We start from the raw sequence: 21,724 nt of genomic DNA on the forward strand, positions 1-21,724 counted from the left end.
ATGCATTGCATACATGCTTATGAGTTTGTTTCTTTAAATATCTGATCTTAACTAGCCATCTACCTAATGAACAACTGAACAACTGAGTATCTATCAGAGTTCCTAAATGGATTGTTGATGTTCATCAGGACTCTAACATAGAAATTGTGAATTAGTGGCAACTGATCTTTTAAAGTAATGCTTAGGGCACTGATCGCATTAATTATAAGGTCCCCTTGGTAATTTTTCAGGAAATTGAAGATCCAAAAGACCTCAGAGTCCTGTATGTGCTATCATCTCTCATTATGTATGAAAATCTATATGACAACTGGATGGTGATAGTTCCATGATTAATAACAACAGCCAATAATATTTTTAATATGAGATATCATTATTTTATTACAGCATGTTCTATATCTCTCACCCAAAGGGAGGTACTCTATAGTCTTGGGTACCATAACTGAAAGGCTAGTTAGACTGAGCATCTGCTAAATGTAGATTACAAGAAGGTTGTGGCCATTGAGGTTTCTCATTTTAAGAGAGTCCTTAATTAGTGGCCATCTGGCCTCCTAGGAAATACTATAATTAAAGTAGCTATGAAAAAGCAGCAAACATCTAACAGATGAACAGTGGAAACCTTGCCTGCCTGTGCCTTCCCTCAAGGATAACAATACTCAGGTGAATGACAAGGGCATACTGGGCCACTTTTATTTTTTATACAAATAATTTGGGTTCAGAGGATGGGAATAGTTAAATCACTGACTGAGTTCTGTGTCAGACACAAAACTAACATCCGACTCTCCTCAGTCAATTTGACTCAGTACAGATCTTTGGTTCTCCTTGTCCCCATTTGTTCCTGTTGACTTCTGGCTCTTTACACAGTAACAGGAGGTTCTTAGCACTTTAGCTAAATGGAGAAGCTGAGCAAGACCCGTGGCTTTGTCAAATGTACATACAAGTAACTTTCTATCACAGTGACATTTAAGAGAAGAATCAAAGGAGTGATCTTGACCCAAGATCCCAAATAGTATCTTCTGAATTTGAAATGTTCTCTGGTGCAACATTCAAAAATGGGGTTGTGAGCAAACCAGATAGTTTTTTCTAAGATTGTTACAAATAATAAAAAACAAGAGAGGCTTGTGTACATTACTCCTTGCTATCTACAATCCATATAGGTAAACACCTTCAGCAGTCCCACTCATTAGATAGAGAATAAGATCAGAAATGGATTGCTGAAAAGGGTTTCAACCCACTGATGTGTTTAAACTATAGCACTTAGCTATAGCTATATTTCTTGGGAAAGGGCCAAATTATGAGAATCACTTCAGAAGAATAGCGGGCAACATGAAGTATATGTCAACTGACTCCAGCGTTTAAAAAGACCCTTCACTCAACCCCTAGTTTACAAAAACATCAGCATTATAGATTTACAACATAGCTAAGAATCCAGAATAAACACTGATCAGAGTACCAACTCTGTACACTTTAATTTATGGGATTTCTTCAAAGTGAGGCCCTATGGGACCTGGCCCCAAAGTGACAATTACGTTTTGCACATAATTCTAATCAATTTTTCATGTTTTGTTGAAAGTCCTACAAGAGACTATTGAACAAGGGTGACACCAATAGGCATACTAAACTGAAGAGGGAAAGAACTACAAGGTCTCAACACTACACAAAGAACCACAAGCTACTGAAAAAAAAAACCGGGTATGGAAGCAAAAGCACACCAACTGGTTATCCAAGGCCAAATGGCTAGCCCTGAAAACATACAGATAAGTATCATTACACAGACTGAGCAGGCTGTATTTAGGAATATATATGTATACATATACATATATGCATATAATAATTAATGAAAACAGAAGACATGAATTTGAGAGAGAGAAAGAAGAGGTAAGTGCAGGGAGGAGGAGCAGGAGGTAGGGAGGGAAGAGGAAATTGATACATTATCTCAATTTTTTTTAATTAACACATTTTTATTGAAAATTAAAATAATTCATATTACATCTCATTTTCTATCCCATACCACGCATCCTCCCATTCCTCCCTCCCTCCCACTTTCACCCCAATCCCCCTTCCCTATGACTGTGGCTGTGGGGGGCCTCCTCCCCCTGAATATGGTGCTAGGGTATCAAGTCTCTTCTTGGTAGTCTGCTATCCTTCCTCCGAGTGCCATTGGGCCTCCCCAACAAAGGGACATGACCAAATATGGAGCACCAGAGATCCTGTGAAAGTCAGTCCCCAGTCTCCACTTAACTGTGGAGAATGTTCTGTCCCTTGGCTAGAACTGGGTAGGGGTTTGATGATGACTGCACGTTTTGTCCTTGGTTGGTGACTTAGATCAAGCAGAACCCCTGGGCTCAGATCCACCCATCATAATGTTCCTCTTGTAGGTTTCTAGAACCCTCTGGATCGCCCTACTTGCCTATCCCCTATATTTTTCTCACCTAGAGTCTCAGTCATTATCTCAAAATTTTTAATGCTTAGAAACATCATGCTTGAAAGCTAGAGAGTGGATTAAAAAACAGATTAAAAACTACATAGCAAGTCAAGAGAATAAAATCTTAACTCTGCAATTTGGGAACTTTAGTGGCAAACATTCTTATAACCTATAATGGGTCCTGAGGGCATCACTGCATATAGCTCACTAAAAACCTGAAAATCATAACATGGACCCTGAGGCATCAAGAGAAAATAAAATTGTGTTCCATATATTCTTCCTAAAGAGGCAAGGATGTATGCAGTACATGTTAGAAAATGTTCTAACCTGAGTGGTTTAATTTTTTAAAAAAATGTTGAATGCAAAAAAAAAAAAACCTCCAGAAAATTCTGCTACCCAGAAATATTCCTTTCTCAGAGCTCCATCTGTTGTGAAGGATCCACTCCCATAGTTTTGACCTCATCCTTTACATTCTCAGTCACCTCTTAGCTAAAGAAAATGAATTTCCATTTGATATTCCTTTCTACAGTAGAAATAATACAAGCATGGTTTTTCTACACTTGAAAGAAAGGGAGGATTAAAAAATTCTATGTTTCTTATGAATCACATAGTATTCACACTTATATTTGCCATGAATTCCTAATTTAAAAAAATCTAGTGCAAATTATTATAGCCTGAAAGTGAAGGATAATTGCAGCTTTGAAAAACAAAACAAAACAAAAAAATCATGGTCTAATTATATTATAAGGCAATCCATGTCATGTCTTAACTTGTATATTCAGTGCTTACTTTCCATTTCACCTGCAGCAACTGACAGGTCTGTAACCTACATTTGTTGAAAATGTCAAGAAACCAGATTGTCTTTTTAAGTCGTGGTTTGGGTATTTTGATAATGGGTAAGCATAACGGGCCCAGAAGAGAGGGAAACAGAGTCAAGATAAAGGGAAAATGACATGCCTTCATTCTGGGCTACTATAGGGCTAAAAATGCATCTCCAAAGGATGTTCATACTACAAGAAAGGTTGGGGGATGATAAAGCCAAGCTGACAAAACAAAATTGTCACAATTTACCCCAGTAACTAAATAATAAGATTCTAGGGGAAGTGGCCAGTACGAAAAGTGATAGAGAAAATCTGATAAACTCTACTTCAGTGGCATTTGGGGGCAAGGGATTAGAGACCAAATCTTTAACTGGATCTCGGCCTTTTAGTGTTAACAGTGAAAGCTCAGAAAGGTAGATGAGCAGTATGAAGTGTTAAGTATAGATAGAAAGAAGACTGGTCAGGAAAACCTCAACGAATTGGAGAAATATCTAGCATGGTGGTCGAACAAAGAATGCTGACAAATAATTGAAAACAAGGAAGAAAGGCAGGCATCAAGGCAAAAGTGCCCAAGGAAAGAACAAATGTGTCAGCAAACATTTTTGTATGGATACATTTGGAAGGAAGATTATAACTGGGTCACCACATTGATCACTATGTTAATCATCCCACACTCAAGCACCCATGAATATCATGTAAACCGACCAGGTTTCCTTTTTAAAGGGTTTCTGTAGAGAGAAGCACTGTGGCGGGAAGAATTTATAGCATTCTTCAGCCAAGCCTTTCAGAATAAGCTCTGCATTCAGTGGCCTAGATAAAACTTAAGTGTCAAGATTGACATCAGTGGAATGGCAGAACAGAGAGTACCAAACTCCCATTCCTTCACAGACACATTGGAAAAATAAGCAAGAACTGTCAGAACGAACTCTGTTAGAAATCTGGAAAATGGTCAAATATTTATAGAAACCCAGCAAGTGATGAGTCAAGAAAAAAAATGGAACTTCCACATAGTTAAAAGGCTTTGATAGCACTGATCTGACCTCATCTTTTTTGCAGTTTGGCAATGGTCTTAAAGGTGGCAACCTATGTTCCCTGTGTTAGATACTGGGACTCCTGATTTCGGGGAAAACGGAGCAGACTGCATTAAAAAAAAAACTTACTGTGTGGGTCTGTTATAAACTGTCTTGGGGCTTCCTGGAGGACAGATGCATTTCATCTAACTCAGAAATCTCTCAGCATCTAATAGTGTCAGACATTGCCCCAAAACACTGCGAGGTTAATGACAAGCTTATAACCACCTTAGGCAAAATATTATGGTTGGGGGAAATAATATTCCACCTAAAGCCAAAGGGATACACTAGAGAAATAATTTCTTTGGAAAGGGAAAATAGCAAATATCACTTGTGTGTACTGTACAGTGCAGAAAGTCACAAATATGCTCAAGGCAGGACATATGCTTAGAAAAGATCTATGAGGATCTTAAGCTCTTACTGACATCTCACCTCTTCACTTCATGTAACCAATAGTTGAAGGCTAAGGCAAAGTTATAAATAGTCTGTTAACAGAGGGTGCAGGAACTGAGCCAATCAAATATGTAAAAAAGACTTTAGAAAATCTCTGTCAAAATACTTGCTGATCACAATTTAAAGGAACAGAGACTTCAGTAACCAAACACGACAAGGACCACAATCTGGAAAAACAGTTGGGAAATGTCATTAGATTAGTAGACAATAAAATCTTCCATCATCAAAAACAAAATCTTAGACGGAGAAAATATAACCCTCAAAATTATAACATTAGAGCATTAATGTATAGAATTATGAAGGAATGAGAAAGTATGACCCACTTTGAGGAAAAACAGAAAGTTTTTTCCAATAAAGTTCATTGTTAAAATGAAGTTTACAGCTATACATTAAAAATAGAATTTTTCAATCAACATTATAATTTTACATTTTAATGAACTAGAATAAGAAGCACAAAATAAACTAAAACCAGAAAAAGAAAATGTTTAAGCAAAGATAGACAAAACTAAGAATGAAAATAACAGAATGACTGAAAGTAGGAGAGGGCTCTGACAATATCTGCAATTTTGACAAGCTCTTAAGACAAATAAGTAAATAAAAGAAAATGCATATATTGAAAATCACAAAAATAGAGCTATTACCAGCAATCTTACAGAAGATACAAAGATTAGAAGACAATATAACAGGGCTGAGGAGACACTCATTAGATAAAACTCAGACCTCATCAGTATGAGCATCTGAATTCAGATACCCAGCAGTCTCATGAAAGCCAGTGGCATGGTGGCCAACTCCTAATCCTAGAATTTAGGAAGCCAAGACAGGGGATAGCCAAAGCATGCTGGTTGGCTAGACTAGCCAAACTGACAAGTTCCAGGTTCAACAAGAAATTGTGCCTAAGAAAATAAAGTGGAGAATGATCAAAGAAGACACCCATCCTGTATGCACACGTGTACACATACCCACAGGCATTTGCCCAACAAGTACATGAACATGCATACACACACATAATATAGACCCATAAAAAGAAACAATATTATAAACAGTTGTTCAATTAGACAACTTAGATTTAATGAGTACATTGCTACACATATACAAATTGTTAGAATTACTTGTAAAATAATAAAATTCTTTTTTATTTTATTTTATTATTTTTATTATTAATTCATTCATATTACATCTCAATTGTTATCCCATCCCTTGTATCATCCCATTCCTCCCTCCTTCCCATTTTCCCCTTACTCCCCTCCCCTATGACTGTGACTGAAGGGGTCCTCCTCTCCTTGTATACGCTCATAGAATATCAATTCCTTCTTGGTAGCCTGCTATCCTTCCTCTTAGTGCCACCAGGCCTCTCCATCCAGGAGACGTGGTCAAAACTTCAAGTGACACCACATGCTGGTGAGGATGTGGAGAAAGAGGGACACTCCTTCATTGCTGGTGGGAATGCAAACTAGTACAACCACTTTGTAAATCTATCTGGTACTATCTCAGAAAACTGGGAAGAAGGTTTCCTCAAGACCCAGCTATTCCACTCCTTGGATTATACCCAGAAGATGCTCCAGCACACAACAAGGACATATGCTCAACATGTTCATAGCAGCCTTACTCATAAAATAATAAAATTCTAAACTACACAGAGATAGTATCAATAAATTTAATAAGAAAAATAAATAAATTTGAAAATAGTTCTCAACAAAGAGAATTTCAGAAGCTAATGGCTTCATGGGTGAATTTTACCCATCAGAAAGTAATTCAAATTAGGGTTTTATTTTGAAGTGGTTTTTTAATGTAAAGGAGAAATGTACATAGTTAGCTCATTGAATTAAGTTAGCATAACCTTGCTATCAAAATCAGCTAAAAATAACACAAAAAAATGACAAACCAAGTCTGTAGGTACTTAATATGTGTTTGAAATGTTAATATTTTCATGCATTCCTATAAATAGAGTGAGTAATATGTAATGTTCTGCAAACTAAAAAATACCTAGCCAATTAGCAAACATCAAAGTTAGGAGCAATAAGGTTAAAAAGAATGTTTACAGTTAAAATGACAAAAGAAACAGTGTCTCAGCATAACTGCCACAAAGCCATTCCACATAAAGAGATATACACAGATATTGTATCCAAGACAGCAATAGGAGGAAAGAGGAAAGGAAATAATTGTTCAATTACATTTGTCAAAGAAATATAAATTTCACCCTTTTTCATTCTGGAGAATAATATGCATTGATTGTTTTGTTTTGCTTTTCATTCTTTTTAATAACAATTTCATTACTTTTTGTAATTATGATATAGTTACATCATTTTCCCTTCCTTTCCCACCTCCATACCTTCCTACATACACCAACTTGCTTTCTTAAATTTATTCTTTTTCCACTGAAAAAAGATTCCTCTCTTATACAATACTTCCTGACCACAGTTTCCCCTTCTTCCACTACTCTCACCATCTCCACAACCTCTCTTCTCCCCGAGAACCACCATCCCTCCATTTCTTCATCAAAAAAAAAAAAAAAGAGCAACAAGAGATAACAGCCAAACAGGACAAAACAAGATAGAGTAAGACAAGGCAAAACCCCCCTTTGGAGGCTGAACAAGGAAACCCAATAGGAAGAAAAGAGTCCCAAGAGCAGGCAAAAGAATTAGAGACACTCTCTTCCCACTGTTAGAAGTCCCACAGAAACAGCAAGCTAACAACCATAACATATACACAGAGGACCTGGTATAGACTCATGCAGGCCTCATGCTTGCCCTTCAGTCTCAGTGAACCCACATGAGCCCTGCTTAATTAATTCAGTGGCCCATCTTCTGGTATTTTTCATCTGACTCCTACAATCTTTCTTTTCCTCTTTTGTTGGGGTTCCCAAGCTCCGAGGAGAGAATTTTGATGGACACCATCAGTTTAGACTGTCTCTCTGCATAATTCCTGACTGTGTGTCTCTGCACCAGCTTCAATCAGCTGCCAGAAGAAACTTCTCTGAAGAAGACTGGACAAGGCACTAATCCAGTATAGCAGAGTATAGCAGAATATCATTAGAAATCATTTCATTGATTTTTTTTCTTGGCCAATCATGTTTGGTTCTACCCTAATCCTCTGGGCTATCCAGTTTCTAATTCCTGGCTATCTGGGCAGTGTTTAGGTTGGGCTCCCTCTTATGGCATGTGTCTCAATTTAGGCCAGTCATTGGTTGGCCACTCCCACAAGTTCTGAACCTCCATTACTCAGGAACATCTTGGAGGCAGGACTGGTTGTAAGTCTAGGGTTTTGTGGCTGGGTTGCTGTCCAGAATTCTTTTTCTATAGCCTACAGAGTACCTTCTCACACCAAAGTGACTAGAAGGTAGGGACAACATCCACACACCTGATTGAACATAGAGAGGCTGAACTGGTACCTGCGTGAAGCTTATTATTCTTTAATTGATGTTACATATATGTACAACAATTAAAAGAACAAAAGAACGTGTGTGTGTGTGTGTGTATGTGTGTGTGTGTGTGTGTGTGTGTGTGTGTGTGTGTGTGTGTGTGTGTGTCCTGCACAGTCCATGTGAAGTTATATGTGTGCTATGATTTCAGGTCTGACCACTTGGTATTGGATAACCAGTTAGTATGCCTTTCCCTGGGTAAGACTATTTCTCCTGCTCTCAACATTCCTTAGTTCCCTGTGGTAAGGTGCTTTGTGGTTTTTTTTTTTCAGTACTGGGGACCAAACCCTCATGTATTCTTTTTAAGGTGTCTTGAAACAATCCCTAGAATAAGGGGAAAGTCTGACTTTTTTTTTAGAAGTGGCAGGAAGTTTCACATCATGTGACTTAGTTCAGCATAATCAACAAGGGCCATGGGCAATTCAGGTACCACAAATTGTGAACTGTCAATTCACAGCACTGACTCTTTCTTACCTCTTTGTGTGAGAGAGAGCTACAGGAATCCATAGCCTTATTCAGGCTATACAGCCAGGCCTAAATGTGTTTTAACCAGATGATTATAGCAAATGACCTCAATTTAAAAAGAATATGTTAACAGTAGTTCCTATTACCTAATATCTATAATTCAGATATTTTAATTTTCCCAGGTTTTTTTTTTATTTGTTTGTACTACACATTGAACCTATGTCTTCACACAAAGCTAAGCATACATTCTACCAGCATCTTCCATACTTGAAATTTCTGGCATACTCATGAAAAAGGTATACAATGAATGCTCCATTACAAGTCACATATAATATGACTATGATACTGGAGAGATGACTTATCTAAACCCATGCCACAATTAATTCTTTATTGTTGTTTGTTTCACTTTAATTATATTTTTCATTCATTCATTTATTTAATCAATCACTTTACAGCATGATCCCAGACTCCTCCTTCCTCTCCTCCCAGTCCCACCCTCATGCCCCCTCCCCTCATTGCCCTCTCTCTCCTTCTTAGAGAAGGGGAGGGCCATCCATGGGTACCAGCCCACCCTAGCACTTCAAGCTGTAAGAGAACTAAGTGCATCTTTTTCCACTGAGGTCAGACAAGGCATCTCAGCTAGAGAAAAGGATTCAAAGACAGGCAACAGAGTCAAAGATAGTCCTTAATCCCATTATTAGAGGGCCCACATGATAACCAAGATGCACATCTGCTAGATATTTGTAGGGGGCCTAGGGCCAGCCCCACACATGCTATTAGGTTGGTGGTTCAGTTTCTGTGAGCCCCTATGGGCCCATGTTAGTTTACTCTGTAGGTCTTCTTGTGGTATCCTTTACCATCCAGCTTCCTAAATCCTTCTTCCCACTCTTTAAAACAACAACAACAACAACAACAACAACAACAACAACAACAACTCCCCGACCTTATCCTATTGATGGCTGTGGATCTCTTCATCCCTTGCCACTGTCTGCTGCGTGAAGCCTCTCAGAAGACAATTATGCTAGGCTCCTGTCTGCAAGCAAAGCAGATTATCATTAATAGTAACAGAGGTTAGCTCTCTCCCATGGGTCTCAAGTTGGGCCAGTCATTGGTTGACAGTCCTTCAATCTCTGTTCCATCTTTATCCCTACACTTCTTGTAGGCAAGACCAATTTTGGGTCCAAGGTTTTATGGTTGGATTTGTATCCTCCTCCATCCACTGGAAGTCTCACCTGGCTACAGTAGGTGTTGAGTTCAGCTCCATATGCCCCACTGCTAGGAGTCTCAGCTGGAGTCACCCCTATAGATTCCTCTCCTGTCTCAGAGATGTCCCCTTCTCCATTGATTTACATTTTTCTCTCTCCTTTCCCCACACCTGATCCCCACCACCTCTCCTACTTAGTTCTCTCCCTCCATCTACTTCAGATGTCTATTTAATTTCCTCTTCTGAGTGAGATTAAAGCATCCTCCCTTGGGCCCCTCTTGGCTTCTTTGAGACTATGGATTGTAGCTTGGTTATCCTGTAGTTTATGGCTAATACAGTATTACAAACATAGTCCTTTAATTCTCAACAAAACTCTCCAAAGTTAAAATTTGAAATCTTTTCTCAAGAGCACTTAAGACTCTCTTTTGCCTTTTTGCCTGTTCTTCATGGAACAGAACAGACTGCTTTAACTATGAAAAGGTGAGTGGGTCAGCCAACATTCTTTAAAGATATGAGAAACTTACTCACATGGTTATAAAGACTCAGAAAAACCCAAGGTCTGCAGGCTGGAGATGGAGGAACACCAATGGTAGAGTTCCAGTCTGACTTTTCAGGACTAGCAGCTAGGAAGATTGATGCTAGAAGTCCCTTTCTAAAACACAACAGGTGGGAAATGCTCAAAAGGCAAAAGTTTCCATTCTAGACTAAGGCAAGTCACCAGGAACAAAGAAATGCCACAGCTGAAGCCCTTAGTCGAAAGTAGTTCTCTTATTGGAGGCTTAGACTCTGCTTTCTAAGGGCATCGAACAGACTAAGTGAGGCCCACCCACATTATTAAAGATAAAGTACTTATTCTGCTCAGTCTACCCACTCAAATGTTAATCATGTCACCAAAAGGACACATCCATAATAATGTTTGGCCAACTATCTTGGTATCCCATCTTGTCAAGTTGACATACAAAAGTATCAACTACAGCAGGAGTAGAGAAAAGTCTTACTTCTTTTTCTGGGAAGAAGATTGGACTTGAGGTCATTACTTCCCTTATTCTAGTCAAGCATGTATCAGCATCACTAAGAAGGTGGGGCTTGTTAGTGGATTAATGCTTGAGTTGTATTTCAATGGAACACTTACATTATTTTCTTGGCTGTACTATTAGTAACCTTGAAGATTTGAGTGGAAATGTCCTCCATATATTCTAATATTTGTACATTTATCTCCAAATAGTGACACTATTTGGAGATATTATGGAACTTTTAGGAAGTGAAGTTTTATAAAAGGAACTATATAAGTCACTGCAGTGCCACACTTCTCTCTCTCTCTGCTTTCCACTGTATAAATGAAATGTGGCCATCTAGCCTCCAACTCCTGGGGCCATGTCTGGCCTGCTTGTTTCTATTCGTTTCCCAGCATGAAGAATTCCATCATTCTGATATCATAAGCTAGATTAAACCATTTCTTTCTTAAATTGTTGCTTTTATTTATGATATTTTATCACAGCAACAGAAAAGTAACTAATATAGTAACAAGAAAATTTTAGCACATATTATCCAGTGACAGAAATAACATTGTAAAATTAGAAAAAAATTACGAACTATTCTCATAATATGGTAAAATAGTGAAAACCATATTATTTATTTTAGTACATAGAGTATTTAGCCACGTGAGTGAAATATGGGAAACTATGTACTGAGACTCACACCTAAACAAGACAAGATACGTAGGGAGTCTTGAGGAAAAGTGAGGGGATGAATAGAAGGACCTGGAGGTGACAGGAGCTCCACAAGTAGACCAAGAGAGCCAACTAACCAGAACCCAGAAGGGCTTGTGGAGACTGAAGCACCAACCAAGGACCTTGCATGGACTGGCCTTAGGCCCCCTACATAGATGTAGCAGATGGGCAGCCCAGGCTTCATGTGGGTTCCCTAGTAAGGGGATTCGGGGCTGTCTCTGACATGGACTCTGTTGCCTGCTGTTTAATCACTTACCCCAAGCGGGACTGCCTTGCCAGGCCACACAGGAGAAGAGAACTCGCTCAGTCTTGATGTGACTTGATGAGCTAGAGTGGGTGGGTAGGGGAGCTCCCCTTTTCTGAGGAATAGGGGAGGGGAGAAGGGGAAGAGGGAGGAATGGTGGGACTGGAAGGAGAGGAAGAAGGGGGCTACAATCAGACTGTAAAGTGAATAAATAAATTAATAATAAAAAGAAAGGAGAGTTTATTTTTAAGGTGATATAGATGAGGTGGATCTTATAAAACCAAATTCCTATACAAGTAAACTTCAGAGGCTGAGAAAAGATGGAATATTACTAGCTAGAACTAACTTTACAAATTTTCTTATATTTGTATTGATAAATCCTCATTACCCTACCCCTGCCTCACACACACACACCTCTGAGTCTTCAGTCACGTTTGGAGTAACAAACTGGCCAGGGTATTGGCAAGGGACCTATGAACTTCAGCAAAACACAAAGCCACAAGTGTAGATTATACAACCAGAATATAGGAACACTTCAAGAAGATACTACAAATAGAGGGCATTCTAGAAACTGGGTACAATATCATTTTAAAGGAATTAGATACAGGAATAGCAGGTAAATACCGAACATCTAGAAGGTGGAAGGTAAAGAAGCCCAACAAAGGCAGTAGAGGCTACCATGAGATTATGGAAACAAGAAGACTTATAAATCTGGTAAATTGTCTTGGCCAGGAGGGCTTTTAGATTTTTTTCTGAATAGTCTAAGGTCTGGCCAGTTCAGGGCCAACATAACTTCAAGTTCCTCGATCAGTCTCTTCATCAGAGCATTCTGCCAAGGACCATGAGAAACTTATAAGAGGCTGGAAGCTGAGAACAGATTTCAGTAGCAGGTGGTAGAATTACAAAGAGAAAGGCCAGAAGAAAGGAGACCAGGAGGAAGTTTAAGGAGACTCAATCTTGTTTGAAAGCAAAACAAAACAGAACTCACTCAGTGCCCAATAACAGGTCTAAGAGGGTGTTTCACTCTGTTGGAATCGGGAGTATGCAAATGCTAAACAATACCAAAGGAGAAAATGGTATGTATTGTCAGTAAAACCATTAGCAGTTCATTTTGCCCTGGTAAAATGCTACACACAGTAAATCCCATGGTGATTAACATATTTCTTCTCTCCTTGAACTTGAGCCAAGCTGGAAAGCCTTTCCCATTTCCTTTTCTTTTTTGTGGTTGTATTTTCAGAAATGCCATAAGCTTCTAGCCCTGGTCTAGCTGTGCCTAGACTTGATTTCACCCTCCCACTTCATAACAATTACAGTACAATTCACCATATGTAATGCTGATAGAAAGCACTTACTCATTCATTCAACGTGTGGATTTAGCTCCTACTATGTATCAGGTATTGTTCTGGGCACTGAAGACACAGCAATGGCAGAGTTATACAAATTCCTCTATTTTGCATAGCTTGTGTTCTTGTGCACTTTCAGATGCACCAGTTGGAGGATCTGATACCATGGCATTTGACCCATCCTGGCATACATGGGAAGTAGCAGTTTCTCACTTCCACAGAAGTTTCATTCCTTTCTGCAGCCATCTCATCAGGTTCCTTCTGTAGCATCTGTTGACAGTTAGAATATGTTATGGTGAATGTGAAATGACTCCCACAGTTATGTATCTGATTGCTTGCTTCCCATTCTAGATGGAAAAAAAAAACCTGGGATAAAAAGAAGTCTGGGTGTGACTTAGAGCATCCAGTTCTTACAATACAAATATTGTATCTTCACCCACTCATCTCTTGAACTGGAGTTCAAGTACCTATACCTGACCATCAAACTCCTGCAGCTCCCGAAGCTAGACTCTTTAGGGACTCATCCAAACCCTACAGATACCTGCTAACTGCTCATTAAGTGCCAGGGAGTTGGCACTCAGTGACAGTCACTCAGATCCATATATTCTTCGTGCTGACTCTGGTAGGTTTTAAGAACAGCTCTTTTCCTCTTTCTGTCCTATGCATGGAGTCTAGGGCCTTTTGTATGCTAAAAAAAATTGCTTTACCATTGAGTTCTGTTCCACGTGCTTGTTTTTTCTTAAGATGGCCTCTAGAAGTGTGTCCCAGACTAATCTTAAACTTACAATCTTCCTACCTCAGGTTCCTTAATGTTGTGGTTTCAGGTATGTACTACCAAATGTATTATTACCCTTCCTAAGCTTTGTGTTCCAAAGTAAGATGTGGTAGTGACATATCCAAGGTCAATAAACTCGTAAGCAGTTCATTTGGAATGTGCAAATTGTTCTATTAACCTCAAAAATCCTGCCCTCTAGTGTCGTTTGGGGGTACTTCGTTTCTTTATTAGTCCCTCCAAGTGAATGTACTATGCATTCCAAGTATAACACACACAATCAATTTGATATTACAACAACCATATTTAATCATCTTTTATGTTATTAGTCCTTTTTCATTAGCATACCAAGAGAGAACAGGAGACAATATTGATGGTAAAATGTTCATTCAATAGAATAAGACAAAGAATCTAAATTTCTGTCCCCAGTTTGGCAGTGGAAAATCTCAGGTTCAAGGAGTTTCATAATAGATATAAATAAAAGGACTGTACCAGCATTCCAGACATTTGAATAAATCATTAAATTAATATTTTAATGCACAACTGGGTGGGTGGTAAAGAAAACTCTTTGGTTTAGACTTGACTGCAGAAGTTGAATAGATAAAATGTCGTCTCTGAACATCTGGAGTCATTTTTATATGCTGTTTCTGTTTGTTTTGTTTTATTATAATTGTTTATTCCTTACTCCTTTATTTTTAGAAATGATGCAAAGGAGTCATCTTACATTGCAAATGTAGAGAATAGCTTGCATTACCAAGTCAGTTCTAAGTTATATTCAAGGACGGAGTAGAAAAAACTGAACAAAACAATGGAAAAGTGGCAGCTGATTCTTTATGACTTAGTAGAATAAATTGTCTTGACCCCGGCTTGCACCAGACCGTTCTTCAAAGTTTCTGATAATAAGAAAGTAAACTGATTTTATGCCAATTTGCCTCTATTCTCTTGTGATTGTGTGGTGTAGCTGGTAATGAGAAGGCAAAAGATCTCAACTGTCAGCAGTAAATGAAAGTTTTAAAGCATCCTGAGGTATCAGGCAAGTAGAGAAACATCCCCCAGAAGAGTTGAAAATTGATTGCTGTCATGAGTGGGAAAAATCAGCTGCAGTTAGTTATTGATTATTTGGTTGTTGAAAAATTATCCTTGGTGCCTGAGCCCGCGGACCCATGAGCAATGAAAAAGAAAACATTTTCAACATGATAACCTAAGCTGGTATGACAGGGATCCAAATGAGGTTCCAGGCCAAGAGGTAGAGAAGACTGGGGGCAACTGTGCCTTTAAAGTTCATTGTTGACAAAGTCAAATGTGGTCATTGCCAGTCATGCCCCAGAGATTCCATTTTTGCTTTTTATGACTCTGCACAAAAAATATATATAATAATACTTGCTCATCTCATCACATTGATAATGTACTGTCAGCACTGGGGGAACAAACTGTATGCTTTTTAAATTCAGGTCTAACCACGTCATACTCAGGTAATATTCTTCTGGGTCCTCAGGGTGTTACATTTCCTTCTGAGCTCCTCATTGCTGGAGCCCTTGAGGAAGGGAGTTTAAGCAAAGCCTTCTAATATTCAAAGGATATTTCCATGCAAAGCATCCCTGCCCCACCTAGACTTCTTACTCTCTTTCCAAAATACCAAGACTCTAAGCTTTTGTTCATGAATAATTTTACCACCACTTGGTCCAAGAGAAGAAATGGGGTACATCTTTTTCCAAGTTTCTCCATTCTTAAGTAATGCTTTTAAAGAAAAATAAGACATCTAAAAACTGAGAAAATAAGCACAATTTGTGGTATAAATCATAGCACCTTCAAGTGTATTAGATATGAATAGAAGATAAATTCAAAGTTACATACAAACTATTTCCTAAATCTCAAAGAGTAGGCATTTTGAGGCCAAAACTTATTTCAGAATGCAGATAAGGATGAGAAACTCCTTTTGATGGGAGAGTTTAATCTCACCATATTTCCAAAGTCCATTCTACTGATTTTCTGTGCTGGCTACTTTCTCAACACCAAATTCATGGCAGAAGCAACTTGTGGTGGTTCTAACTGTCACCTTGACACAAGCTAACATCACCTACGAAGAGTCTGAGGAAGGAATTGTCTATATTGGGTTGGCCTGAGTGCATGTCTGGAGGGAGAGCTTGGTTTTGTTAATTGATGTAGAAATACCCAGCCCACTGTAGGCAGCACTATCCCTGAAGTTGGGTCCTGAACTATATAAGAATGAATACGGTGAGTTCAGTGAACAACGTGTGTGTGTGTGTGTGTGTGTGTGTGTGTGTGTGTGTATTCTCTCGCTGCTCTCAACTGCAGACATGACTGGCTGCTTCATGTTCTCCCACAATGGTGGACAGTAATCTGGAATTCTAAAGGCAAATAAGCTCTTTCTCCTTTAAAGTTGCTTTCTTCAGGGTATTTGCTACAGACACAGTAAACAAAACCAAAATGGTTTCAGAGATAAATGGTCTGAAACACATGGCAGCTGGAACAGATCATTCCAAGGCAGCAGGAACTCACAGGTAACCAGGGAACATAGAGAGTTTGGGGGAGATGCAGAGCAGGGCTTGACTTCTCTACTCCACACAAACCACTTTCTCCACCTAGTCCAGGCACCATATTTCAAAGATACAACCTCCCAAAACGACCAGCTGAGTGCCAGGCATTTAATCAAATCATAACGTGCTCTGTCAATTGATTCTACAGAAAAAGCATAATGAGATGGCTGTAGTCACCACTCCCAGAAGCCTTTCCCTCTCTAGACCTCAATTTCCTCTTCAGAAAATGGAAAGAGTTCTTTTATAATATCCTTCACAAGCCTTGATTCACAATCTCCTGTACAGTTTCTGGGGATAGTTCAATCTCTGAACTGGCTTCTATAGAAAGGCACAAGGATCCTATGAATAATTTCATCTCACTGAAAAGATAACTATCAGCAGCAGAGTTCAAATTGGGACCAAGATTTCCCACAGTTCTTGGTACAACTTGTCACCTAGGTATTTAATGCAACCCCAATGTGGATGCAGTTATAAAGGTATTACAGACATAATTAAGGGAAGGCCTAGATAAACTGACCGGAAAGTGGAGTGACTGTTTCGGTTAGACACATTTAACTGCATAGATATTTTTAAAGTCATGTGTTTTCTGCAGTAGATAAGAAAGAAGTTAGAGAAGCATCATCTGTCTGGCTTGAATGAAAACAGTGGTACATATGAGAACTACCCTTGGGGCTCACAAAACAAGAAACGGTGCAACTCCTCTGATGGCTGAGTGAAGCCTAGACCACTGATGATAGAAAAAAAACCCATTTCTGCCCATAACCTACATGAAATTAGAGGATGCCTTAATTCCTGCCAAGATGTGCAGTCCTATCCAGACCTAGGGTTCAGCTTAGTGAGATCATGACCAGAAAATCCAAGCATACTGTGTGCAGACTCCTCACATACAGAAACTATAAAAGCTATCTAAATTTATGTTAGTTGAAGTCATTAAGTTTGTAGACGTTTTTATGAAGCCATAAAAAACTAATATAGGTTCTTTTAGTCACCAAAGCCCAAGTCCTGTTGGCCTCTCCTCTTTTGTTCCTTTAAATTTCCCTTAGCTTGAGGATTATTTCTTCTTGTTCACATTCTCTGAACAGAAACAGAAAGAATTTACAGAGAATTTTTAAGTGTAACAGTATTATATCACTTAGCCACAGCTACAACTTCCTGTCATTAGTGAAATTAAGGACATAAAATAAGGAGCTAATGATGTGGTTCAGTGGATAAAAGGCACATGCTGCCAAGCCTGATGACCTTTGGTCCTCGGAACTTACATGGTATGAGACAGCCAACTTACACAAGTTGACCTCTGACCTCCACACAGGAGTCCTGTCATGTGCATATGCACTTTTGTACACATACACACAAAGTTAATTAAGTGTAGTTTCTTAAAAATTAAATAATATTAATTTAATGCCCAGTGACATAGAATCCAAAATGATTTCATGTATTGTTATGCCACTTCTAGGATTCAGTACAAGTGCATACGTAATATCAATTCCTTCATTTGGCTATAGTTAGTGGAGTACTAGTGCATGTTGGAAAATGTAGCTATCATAGTGAATAAGACATAAACAGTATCTACCCTTGTGGAATAGACAGTGTAATACAACACTATCTAGGAGAATGTAATGCAAGATCAGACTTGCTATTTTCTATGTATGCTCAAAAAGGTAATATAAAACATATCATTTAAAGAGGAAGCCCTCATACATAATTCTTAATGACATATTTTCCATGCTTTGCTTGTAATAGGTCTTCAACTCTGCTCTGTATTTTACATTTTTCATATGTCTCATTTTGAACTAGCTACATTATAAGGCTCAATTACCATGTACAGTTCATGGCTACCACTGTACTAGATAGCATCAATCTACTTGCCAGTGCAATGCATGTACTGTGATAGTTTGCTATGGTCTGAGAACTGCCAAGGGCTGTAGAGACATGAAGATATTTCACTAGGAAACAGAGAAAACAAGAAACGTTTAGTCTGTGTTAATCAGGTAAATAGTGGAGGAAATGATCTTCCAGAATAAGGAAATCACCTAAGCTGCAAATTGACCATGCAAGGTACAAATTTCAAAATTTTGTATGGGCCAAGTCAGTTCCAGATAAAAGAAAGCAGAGAAGCAGAGAATGTGCAAGATTTCAGCCACTAGCAGAATATGGATGGGGAAAGAACAGGTTTGGTACCCTGCTGTGGAATCAGCCTCACTGCCTGCCAACCCAATGCTTGAGCACTGCCTCTTGCTTACTTAGGATCTCTCATAAGCAGACCCTCCTCTGTTTGGAAATGTTACTCTCTAAACTTCTCTTTCTGCAAGTATCTTACACCTCAAACCCTGTGACTTAGTAGACTTAAAAATCCTCTGCAATTGCCCAAGGAAAACTGTCCTTAGAACCCAAAATAGGAGTCTTCACAGCACTGTACACTTTATATTGTTAGCACACTGGACTCCTCAGACTGGCCCAGTAGTCTCTTTCTCCTTACAAGTAATGATGATAATAGTAGCATGTTTAATAACTTACAACAGGCCATGCTAGGTGCTTTCCATGAATTACCACTTTATTTTTTAATTATAGCATAATTATATTTTCCCCTTCTCTTTCCTCATTCTAACCCCTCTCACGTCCCCTTCTTGTTCTCTTTCTCTCAAATTCAAGGCCTACATACATCATATATATTCATATAAATTCCTAAATATATACATGCAATCTTCTTAGTCTGTATAATGTTACCTTTATGTATATGATCTCAGAACTGACCACTTGATATCGAATAGGCAATTGGGGGCGAGTTCTTCCCAGGAGAACACCACTGCTTCTACTCTTGCAATTCACCAGTTTCCCATTAACTTTTTGCCTAAGGATGAGGCCTTGAAATTTTCCTCATCTCCATATAAGCACGTCCGTTGGTGACATCATTGTTCAGATCTTGTTTAGGTTGATGAGACTTCATAGGTGTAGCCTCTTTGACAGTTCTAGGAAACACACCTCACAGCAAACATTTTGTTCCGTTGACACTTACAATCTATCTGCACCTCTTTCAGCAGTAATCTCTGAGCCTTAGGTCCAGAAATTGTGTTGGAAATGAATCATTTGTGACTCTAATAGTTGTGATTCTAATGAGGTTTAAGTCCTGCTCAATAAGAGGAAATCAATGCCTGGTACTGGAAATTTAACAAACTACCTGGGGCTAGTAAAGTCATGGACATTGGGGAAGAGCTTAAGCACCATTTTACTATACCAGCACAATTCCTAACCACTTTCTGAATATTTATCGTTATACTAACCCACAGATAAGTTTACAGCCATCTTTAAAGAAACTTCTCTTTGCAAAAAACAGAGATCACTACAGAAAATCATAACTGATCCAAATGGGGAGAAGAGATCATGTTCAGTCCCGATAGTCATTTTTTTTTTAGCTCTAACTACAGTCCTGTTTTGGAATCCTTTGGTTGTCCCTTCGTAAAGACAAAAATGTCAAGGTTTCAAGTGGTAACGTGCTTCATTCAAGGTAGTGTGGCAAATGACAGGTACAGGTGCAATGTAAACCCAAGCAGTCTGAATTTGGATAGTTAACACTTGCCTACTGTTGTACATTTCAGTCCCTTCACATACACAGGCACACACATGGCAAAAGCACACCCACGAGAAACAGATGGACACTTTCAACTAAGCTCTCAAGAAGGTAAGATTGTGGTCACTGTGGGAGAGAGAAAGAGTCTGAGTAGATGATGAAGTACCAGCATGAGGGGCATGGGAGAGAAAGTGTCATTGAGCAGCCACTTACAGTTTCTGAGTACCCTCATGTATTTCAGCATTTATGCCATCTCATCTGTACCACAGACTATTGGGGGAGGGGCATGAGTGCATGCAAGAGGGACTAGATCGCAAACAAAATCTGTATAACTAGGCATGTTTCTCCTGTATACACGCACTTTTCACACACACATTGGCCACCTGCCTAAAAGTGCTTCTCAGCAAGATGTACAGCATCCAATATCTCAGGACTGCTTGGCTCATTTATCATCGCTGCTCTTGCTTTTGATCCTCTAGGGAGGAGAGGTTGGGTAACAGCATGCAGGAGTTGCATTGACACTCATCCTGAGCAAAAAGAAAGATTAACCCCTTCCCTCCCAGCCCTAACATCTCTGTCAGGTTGTCCCCAATGCCTTTCTCTGTAGAGAATAATTAAGCTTTCAAGGGCTGGGCAGCATTTTCTAAAGCGGACTGTGAGATTCAAAAACAACTCAAAACATTCTTCTGCCTGATCTGCTGCTCTAGATTAGGGCTAGCTTTGCTTTGTTTTGTTCTGTTTTCCTGGAGCCTGTGATCTCTAATTTGCCCTGCGCTTTTATAAGAAGCCCGTTCCTCTTCAAATGGTAGGTGACAGTTCTAAGCACTGCACATGGAGATGAAAATGAAATCACCCACACCCTACAGAAGCCAGATCAAGATAAACAATCTAATTAATTAACTCTTTACTGCAGAGTCTTCTGCCTCCTGTTAGTTGGGGGACCATTCGCTTGGTTCTCTTCAGCTGCTCTATTTGTCTTTACTTGTCATTGTCAATGGACACTTGGAAATTTTGACAAAGTACTTGCTACCCACAGTAGTTTGTGGATACACTTAAAAACCTTATATTGCCTCCAGTGCTTGAAATCTTTCATAAGAGTTGTGTTAATAAAATTACCCATCACAACCTTCTGAAAGGAGTATTGGATGAAGGGGACAGTATTTCTTCCTCCAAATGCAGCACAGAATTCGTTCTAGGACAGATTTAGAGGTACCCTGGGTAAATGACCAGAAGAAACAATGTAAAATAAAGTGGCTTTGGATTTACAAGTGGTCTTCAACTATGGATGCATATTAGAATTTCCAGGAGAGCTATGAAAATCCTTACACCCAGCACTGCCACACACACACACAGACACTGACTTTGTTGGTCTAACAGGGGCCTAGGAGTTTGGTTATTTGGTTTTGTTTTGTTTGGATAGGTTGGGTTGGTTTGGCTTGGGTTGGGTTGGGTTAGTTTTGCAAGGCAAAGTTTCTCTGTGTAGCCTTGGCTGTCCTGGACTCACCTTGTAGAGTAGGCTGGCTTCGAACTCACAGAGACCCACCTGCCTCTGCCTCCCAAATCCTGGGATGACAGGCATTTGCCACCACACCTGGCTAGGCATATTTCTTAAAAGCTCCTTAGGTGTTTCTAATATGCAGCCTAGACTGAGAACTACTA

At 39.1% G+C, this 21,724-nt stretch overlaps 1 protein-coding gene and 1 long non-coding RNA gene across 3 annotated transcripts in view; one reads left to right on the forward strand and one right to left on the reverse strand.

The window, feature by feature from the left end:
- TRPC5 (transient receptor potential cation channel subfamily C member 5) overlaps positions 1-21,724 on the forward strand; it is a 263,064-nt gene that overhangs the window by 53,763 nt on the left and 187,577 nt on the right. The window lies entirely within an intron of this gene.
- Positions 9,435-13,289, reverse strand: LOC311601485. The gene is made up of 3 exons (XR_014780585.1): positions 13,180-13,289; positions 12,816-12,878; positions 9,435-9,682 (listed from the first exon to the last, which is right to left on the reverse strand). It is a non-coding gene; the product is annotated as an uncharacterized lncRNA (long non-coding RNA).

Source organism: Acomys minous, assembly GCF_964271855.1.
Source record: "Acomys minous genome assembly, chromosome: 7".
NCBI lineage: Eukaryota > Metazoa > Chordata > Mammalia > Rodentia > Muridae > Acomys > Acomys minous.